This window comes from Electrona antarctica, assembly GCF_951216825.1.
Source record: "Electrona antarctica genome assembly, contig: scaffold_45, whole genome shotgun sequence".
In the NCBI taxonomy this organism is placed as follows: domain Eukaryota; kingdom Metazoa; phylum Chordata; class Actinopteri; order Myctophiformes; family Myctophidae; genus Electrona; species Electrona antarctica.
The window spans coordinates 359,575-368,403 of NW_027637215.1; the positions used below are offsets into that span (position 1 = coordinate 359,575).

The 8,829-nt window shown below is 42.1% G+C and overlaps 1 long non-coding RNA gene across 2 annotated transcripts; it reads right to left on the minus strand.

Annotated features, from left to right (window-relative positions):
* Positions 1–3,009: 3,009 nt before the first annotated feature.
* Positions 3,010–7,866, minus strand: LOC306919057. Of its 2 annotated transcripts, none has more exons than XR_013789459.1 (5): positions 7,685–7,866; positions 4,834–4,899; positions 4,098–4,242; positions 3,897–4,013; positions 3,010–3,074 (listed from the first exon to the last, which is right to left on the minus strand). It is a non-coding gene; the product is annotated as an uncharacterized lncRNA (long non-coding RNA). The 2 variants fall into 2 exon arrangements; XR_013789460.1 differs by lacking the exon at positions 7,685–7,866 and adding an exon at positions 5,918–6,030.
* Positions 7,867–8,829: the final 963 nt, after the last annotated feature.

Here is an 8,829-nt window from a genome sequence, read left to right on the forward strand (position 1 = left end):
GGCAATTGTATGTCAAACCCATGTAGGCCTCACCTGTGTTTGCCTATATAGGCTTGAAGTGGGATCTGAATGGGCCTTAAATGGAGTCCAACTGGGCACTTTGAGACCGATGTAGATCCCACTTCTAGCAGCACAAGTGGGTAACACCCGGGAACTTTGCCAAAATGGGTTTCAAGTTGGCCCTGAAGGGATTTAAATGGGAGAATGTAGCAGTATATTTACATGAACCCTGTTTAACAACTGCAAACACATTAACATAAGATGTAAAAAGTACCTAAGGTTAGCCAATTTAAGTTTTACCAGAGTGAAAAAACTATATCAGACAATATATCTTTTGACAAAGTTTATTGAAAAAAATGGTCACATGGAATCTATTGGTTGCAATATAAAAACCAAGCTTTGTTCTTTCAGACCAATTTTCTGTTAATGTTTTATATTGGCCTCAATAACATAACTGTCATAAATGAAACGTAGGAAAAACAAATGATTCACAAATTGTGTAAATAACACTTGTGTGAAGTGATGGGCGATCATATCATACATCACATTCCGTGCTCAGCCAATCAAATTATCGCTATGGGGTACACACATTGCTCAGCCAATCAAATAATCGTTATGGGGAACACACAAACACACAAAGATGGGCATAGGAGGGGCTAGCACCCCTCAAAAATAAACAAATAAAACACTATTGCAAGCTTATTGGGCAATGTTGAGCAACTTCAAGAACTTGAACCATCAAGTGAAGATAGTGTTAATTTAAAGGATATTTAACTTTCAAACATGTTTGGGGTCATTCTAACATTGGGGTGTTTTTTGTCACTGTACCCATACTTTAAGGAGTAAGGAGCAGCCATTCTCTCTGGGAGCTGGCGCTCGGGCAGCAATTAGGGGTTACGAATTTTGCTCAGGGACACACTTTGACACATTGCTGGCCTAGCATCATGCCAGGGACAACCAGGGGCTCTGGGTCCCCAGGCAGGTTCATTAACTTGTGAGCACCCAGTTTTTAAGTTGCTTGATTCAGTATTTAAATATTTGATATTCATATTATCAGACACTCCTCCTTCCTATGTAAACCTATGGTAACTTTAAACTCAATTTTAATCATGTTAGATTCATTGAAAACAACACTTAGCCTACTGCAAGACATAGATACATTGACAGACAATATGGAGGAACCCCAACTGAAGTACTAGGGCAGGACAGGAAGAAAAACAAACCATGGGCCACTGATAACATCCTAGATCTACCGGGAGGCAGTAAAGTGGATCACATAATCCACGTGTGGAAGCATAGATGCAGGGAGAAGACAGGGCAACAATAAAGCAGCCTACACAACACAAAAGAAACGAGAAGGACACAGCAACATAGAGCCACAATAATAGAAGACAAGCATGACTCTCTACTAACCGAGAAAGCAGCAATATCCAAGTGATGGACAGAGTATTGTTAGGAACTATACAAATAATAGTTCCTAACAATAAGACCAGATCCCAACATACTAGTGCCATGAAGTCCAGTAGTGCATGTGGTAGGATGCCCCAATACTTCACGCTGAAGTAGAGGAGGTAGTAAAGAGCCTGCTATCGATAATGTCCCAGCAGAGCTTTGGGAGCATGGAGGGCAATACATGATAATAGCATTGACACGCATCTACCAAAAGATACCAAGCAATGTACCCAATAAAATACCCCAAGAAAGGGAATGCAGGGCAGTGACAAAACTACAGAAACAACTGTTTTTTCTGTCTGGCTAGCAAAGTAATGCTGCAGATCATCTTGATTCAGACCAAAAAGGAGATATTCAAAGTCAGAATACTGATTGAGAAGCACCTTTAGCACCAGCACGACCTGTACCACAACAGGTAATTCAAGCACTATACCCAAGCAGTGCAGTTCTTATAAACAACATCATGGAGGAAGCACTCATAGAATATCACACCACCATATCCATCAGAGGAAGACCCTACCATCTCCAATGACATCAAACTTATGAGAAAACACAAGGCAGAGCATATGGCATGGAGATGAAGAGAAAAGTAATATCCTGGTCACCAGCTACAGCCATACATATATCACCAAGGAACAGGCCACTTGCCTGTAGGAAGTAAAGGACTTATATACCTTGGGTCCTTTGTGAGTGAAGATGGCAGCTCCACAAAAGATAAAAGCAAGAATTGGGATAGCAACATCAGCCATGACTAGACTATACAGTATTTGGAAACAAAACAAATAATAAATCAGCTTCTCAGTGACGGTCAGACTTTACAAGTCACTTGTACTCTCCACCCTATTCCATTGGCTCTGAAAGCTGGGCACAGGATACAGTCGTTTGAAAGCAAGTGTGACAGAAGAATGCTACATATATCGTATAAGAAGACCGGACAAATGATTATGTTAAGACAGTTTAGCTACCACCCATGCTGGAGAACAGGAGCCTCTACTCTCATGGTCATGTCACAAGACATACCTCCCTGTCAAAGACCAAAGTACAGGGGACAGTGGAGGGAAAGTGGAGAAGAGGTAGACAGGCCTGAGTGGACAACATCAAGGAGTGGACTGGCTGCAGCTTTCAAACCCTGATATGGACAACAGAAGATCGAAAGCACTGGAGATACCAGAGTGCCCAAGCATCCACCATGACACCTGTACAACCCCCTAGGCCATGGGATGAGTGAGTGTGTGAAATACTGAATCAAGCAACTTAAACTGTATGGGGTGTTCACAGAAGCCTGTGTAGACGTTAAAATGACCCCAACACAAAAAAGCCAACTTATCAGGAGGTAGTTGTTTACGCGTGTGTGTGTGTGTGTGTGTGTGTGTGTGTGTGTGTGTGTGTGTGTGTGTGTGTGTGTGTGTGTGTACGCGTGCGTGTGTGATACCAACCAAGACTGTGTCAGATGGTGTTTTTTTCTAGTGGGGCTGTGCCCCATTGTCCTGTGTGTACTCTCTGAGCTCTTGCAGCCCTATTCCCACCTCAAGCACGAGCTCCTGTGAACCACTTTGACCACTCCTCTCCCTCCTTCTGGTGAATGTCCTGTGTGACTGCCACTGTGTTCTTCTTTAGTGTCCCTAAAAATAAACAACAAGAAGCTGACTTAGTAATGCTAGCTTGATTCTGACATTATGAAACATTATGAGACGTGTATATTTTAAATAATATAACTGAGGCCACTAATGGATTGGCCACCTTATTAAAGGCCTATTCATAGTCTGGATTTTCGGTGGTGAGGTGACCACCGCTCCGGTGGTGAGCTGACCACCGAAGCTGTAATAACGTGGAGCGGTGGTGAATAAAAACAGAGAGAAGGGCTGGGGAGAGCGGTGGTTTGCTCTTCACCGCGGCTCCGTGACGTCATGTTGTAGTTGCGGTGGTCACCTCACCACCAATAAAGACTATGAATAACGCTTAAGAATGTATCATGAAAGTTGTACTACAATCTAATCACACGGCCAAATGCTACAATAAATTACATGATTAATTATACATCAAGAATAGCTATGGTCTGTAAAGATATTTTTGCTGCATATTGAGGATTATTTTCTGAACAGAAAATTAAAAACAAACCAAAAAACAGTAATTCTAAATGTCTTGAGCTATGGTGGCAAATTTGTGAAATACAAACGGTGGCCTCTGTTCAGAATTGTTGTGATCCCTTTTCAGCAGTTACAGCTGTAATACTGTGGCATGCTTCTACTTGTGTACATCAAACATCAAATGTTTTGCCAAACACCATTTCAAGTTAGAATGACAAGAGGAAAGTTCAAGATAAATGTACAGTGGAGCAACCATTCTGTGCATGCAATCAAATTAAGGGCAAGATCCTATCAACTATGTGATTGTGATTAGAAACTACAAGTACATTTTGAAGTGAATACGATATTTCAACTTACAACTGGTTCCAGTAGGGCGGCTCCGTCTCTGTGTCCCACTTGAGGTGCTCACATTCAGGGTTCCAACAGCTGATCAGGGTTTCAGGTGGGCAGCAATTCCACTGTGACTCAGGGTTCCTACACATAATTTTACATTTCAAGATGTTAAATTCTCTGTATGTTTAAAGAAATGAAATAAATCTAATTCCATAGTTTACATACTTGCATGAGAACCTCCAGGGGACACACTGGGGCTGCTGGTTATACTCAGTGTCCACTTTCTTGCGGCTAACTCTCTGGGACACAGTAGTCAGTCCAACGCTGTTCATTCCACAGGGAGGTGTAGGTCACATGTCTTTGCGATGGCCTACAGTACATTCAATAAAAAAACGTACATTTTAGCAAACATAAAAAACTAACTTTAAGCAGTAGCATGGTGTGGGCCACAATGTCAAACAGCTCAGGAGAAATACAGATCACATGACATGCATGCAGGAGGAGTGAGCGCGCAGGAGTGTGGGGAATTGGAATGTGGCAGCCTGTCAGTCCAACCTACTTGATTCATGCAGACTCACATTGAATCCTCACTTCCTTGCTCAGATCGAGGTGGGACTTATGTGTCTAATAATAGAAGGGAAATTCCAGGTTGTGTGCCAATGTACTTGGCAAACACTTCAACACAGTGGTTTTGAAAGTGGGGTCTGGGGATCCCCAGGGGTCCTTGAGGGGATTCCAGGGGTCTCCAGATAAATTATGGATAATTGCGAACCAAATGGACCCTAATGTTGCTGCAACTCTGAGAACCAAATCCATTTTGTTTGACCACCATAACTGTACACTCTGTTATGGTGGTCCGTATTCTAATGCAGGGGTTCTCAAAGTGGGGTGCGAGGACCCCCACGGCCCTATATTGCCACAAAATATTATTAGAACCATTGCCCTAAAACAGCCATTTTACCTCCTCTGTCGTTTCAACATCAGTCTGTACATCAGATGGAGTCTCTGCTTCTGACATCGCATGTGTCTTCAAAAGAAAAGAGCACAAAAACAGGGGAAAGAGACATTAAAGTTAAAGCAATATTATGCCGAACCTTTGAATGGCATAGGGCTATCATACGCCTATCATATAGCCTCTCATTGCCTACTTACTCACACATGTGTTGTATTACACCTTGTAAAAGCTTAAAAGCTACTGGTGGGAAACTTGTTTTCAATGTGGAATAAAAACAGTTCTGGAGCCTTGTCAAAAGTAACAAGTTGGGTGCATGATGGCAATATTAAAAACCTATGTGAAATGCTAACAGTGGCCTATTTACAGATTTGTCACACACCCTATTCCACCAGTTATATAGCAGCTGTATGCTGTGGCATGCTTTTACTAGTGTACATCACATGTTTTGCAAAATTACATCATTAACTAATTCTAGGCGGGAACCCCTTTTTGTAACCCTACCCTTCTGGTCAGGAACCCCTTTTGGGTTTCTGTACACTATGTACAGTATTAAAGAATTACAAACAAATGATGCCGCTATATAAATATTAAGTTTTTCAGAAAACTTAGGTCATGATTTAGAAGGATTTTTTTTAGAATCGGCCTAAGTCCAAAATGGGTTAACCCATTAAGACCTGGAATGCATCTGTCACTTTAGCGTTTAACCACATTAACAATTATTTTATACTTTAGCTAATGAGAGGAAAGCTGAGTGACAACGTTTCGGTCTAAATTACTTTCATCAAGTATCTCAGGTCGTTTAGACCGACACGTTGTCACTCAGCTCAAATAAACTGTGGCTCTATAAATGATTTGCTATTTTTGGAACTAAATGCAAATCTTTGAATATATATTCTTTCACAGCAAACGATTTTAACTCAAATATTTGCTTCTGGTCGGTCCCTGAAACAAAATATTTTCAGCTGGGGGTCCACAGGGACATGAAAACATTCAAGCACCACTGATAGGGTTTTCAAAAAACTGGCAGGATTTAAGACATTTTGTAGTGTGGTCTCATGTAGAAATTTACATTTTAAACACTCAATTTTACCTTATGCACCATGAAAAAGAACTTCTTGTTATGTCCAGACATGGACACAGAACACAGCTAGTAATTTGTGGACTGGATCACTGGATCACTGGACATCTTAATTTCCAATTTACTTAAACAAATAGACGAAGAGAAGAATTACCCAAAAGAAACACAGACAGGCACATAAAAGCCCCCCCCCCCCCCAGCCTACCGTACTTCTAAAATCAAGACCTCCTTGTGACTGGTGTGGTGTCAACAAAAACAAATCAGGTGCACATACACAGACACATGCACAGGCACACCTTACAAACCTAAAACTTAAACAAGTGGTTCTCAACAAACTTGTTCATGTCAAGGACCCCCAAATTGACACTTATTAGCCGCAGACCAACATTTGAAAAGATATGCCAGGGACCCCCATAAGAGAAGATTTTCTCTCTTTTTTTCAAACATTTTCTATTTCAAGGACCCACAGTTTGACATGCATTAGGCTACGGACCCCCATGGCAATTCTATCTCTGGGACCACAATTTATATTGTAAAATCACACCCGTGTGAAGTGAGTGGTGCAACTCTGTGTGGGGGTCCCCGGAAGGTCCAGACCCACAGGAACGGGGCCAGGGGGTCAGCCGCCCCACGTCCGGAATGGTTGAAAAATGACAGACTTACGGTGTGGGGGTCCCTCTACTGTACTGTCACTGTACTGTACTGTATCACCCCAAATCATCATATATACAGTTAATATGTGTATGTGTTATGCTGCGCAACAGTTGTGAAAACCAACCAAAAGCTACTTTCTTGCTCGGACAGACCCAGCCAGCCAGCCAGCCAGGGACAGACCCAGGGACACACATAGCTGTCTATATAGGAGTGGTTGCACCACTCAAAAATAGTCAAATCAATGTTAATTTAACGCTGACAAATTTGTACACTCAGAGTTACAGACATGTAAGGGTCCATTTGTACAATCAGTACAAATGGACCCTTACATGTCAGTTACAGTCAAGGACCCCCCACTTCCCCACTTTTAGAACCACTGACAGACCTGTAAATATATGCTCTCTCTCTCTCTCTGATCTCCAACTCAGCAGAGCAGGCAGGCAACAAGTCACGTAGCCAAGAGAGCTATCTCCCAATTTACAATATTGTTACTGCTGCTAGTATTAACTACTGGTTGTTTAGGATAATTTATAACCAACAAGCAGATATGAAAGAAATCGTCATGTTGTTCCATGTTAAAAGATGAGTCAATAATATAAAAGATAAATGTAGTAAAAACAAGGTGAATCAGTTATTCTTGTGCTGTGTTTCAGGGTTGAGCTGCTTAACGACCACACTGTTTTCAAACGTTTTACTACCGGTATTATTATTATTAAGGGTCCATTTGGTGGTTCCTGACTCCTGTACTATCAATCATTTAGCTGGGGACCCCCTGGAGCTCTCAAAATACAGTCAAGGACCCCACTTTGAGAACCACTGACTTAAACAGACCTGTAATGCTCTAGCCTCTTGCTAGAATCTCGCTCTCTCGTCGCGGGACCGTCGACACACTTTTACCCAAGCATAGCCACTTCCAACAGCGTTTGTGTCTGTACCATGCAGCACCAAAAGCAATAATTTGAAACCCACAAAACGTCAGATGTTCATTGTTGTTGCCTTCCTTGTTATTTGTAATAATAAAGCCCGCAGCTGACTCTTATTTTAGTTATTGAAGCAAAATGCACAGCAGATAACAGAAGTTAAATGTAGATTTACTGGTCGAAAAAATAGGAAGCATGCTCTTACCTGGCCTGTAGCTGTATTGTCATGTCTGCTCCCGTGCTTGCGGACGCATGTCGAACCAATGCTCCGTCGGACCATAGTATGCCTCCCCCTAATCTTGTGACTTTGTGTTCCAAACGGCTCCATGTTGTTGCAGATTCCATCACACAAATAGATCGGGAATTTCTTATTTCCTTGTTCAACTGCCTTTGATGACTTTATGTCTGTTAATTTAATGTGAATCTCTTTCTGTAGCGGATGGAACGGTTACGCAGGTTAGTTTTCAAACAGCTCTCTCCGCGCCTGTCTGACTATTTGAAACTCACCACGTCATTTCCTGAGTCAGTGAAGCACGTGACCCAGGACAACCAATCGCATTCGCGTTTCAAACGGAAATGCAATGCATTCTGGGACGATCTGTAGTTTATTTGAGTGCTATTCATTTAATTAATGCTGGAACATTATAAAAAAAAGTAATTATTATACATTGAGATAGCCATAGAGGTGTAGCCTGCAGCTAGAGTCTTCAACGTTTGTCAGGCCAATAACCCCTTCAGAGAGATGAAGCAGGGACCTCTATAACATACATAAAATTGTGTTGCAGAATAAAATAAACATTTCCATAGATTTCATAGCTTCATATACACTTGTATAAATACATGTTTTCATGTTAACACTCCCAACGCGGATCGCGTATCAATACGTTATCAATTAATCAAACGTCGGGTGCGGATCACGTATCAATACGTTTCAATCACTTTTTTATAGCATACTTTCATTCATCTTTTTACCCACCCGGACAATGAAGAACCATCGCCCTATCATTGTTGCTTAGTCCCGCTCACGTGATCAGAAAAAAAACCAAAAAAAAAAACCCCCCCTCCCATCCTGAAAACAGGAGGGCGGGCCGCTTTACGTGTAGAAGCCACTAAGCCAGTCTAAAATGGACGCGCCCATGGAATGATCCAGTCGGTGTATGAAAAGAATCAAATTTAACCTAACCTCGCCTCACCAGGCTTTCCTCCAGCTATTGGCTTTCACACAACACTATACTACTCGATTCCCCCCTCCCCTCCTGTTTCTCCTGCAGGAGGAGCCTGCGAGATGGGGGCTCTGTCCTGGCTCTGTCCTCGACGGGCCGCCACGACAAGACAGTGTGCCGTTGGTGG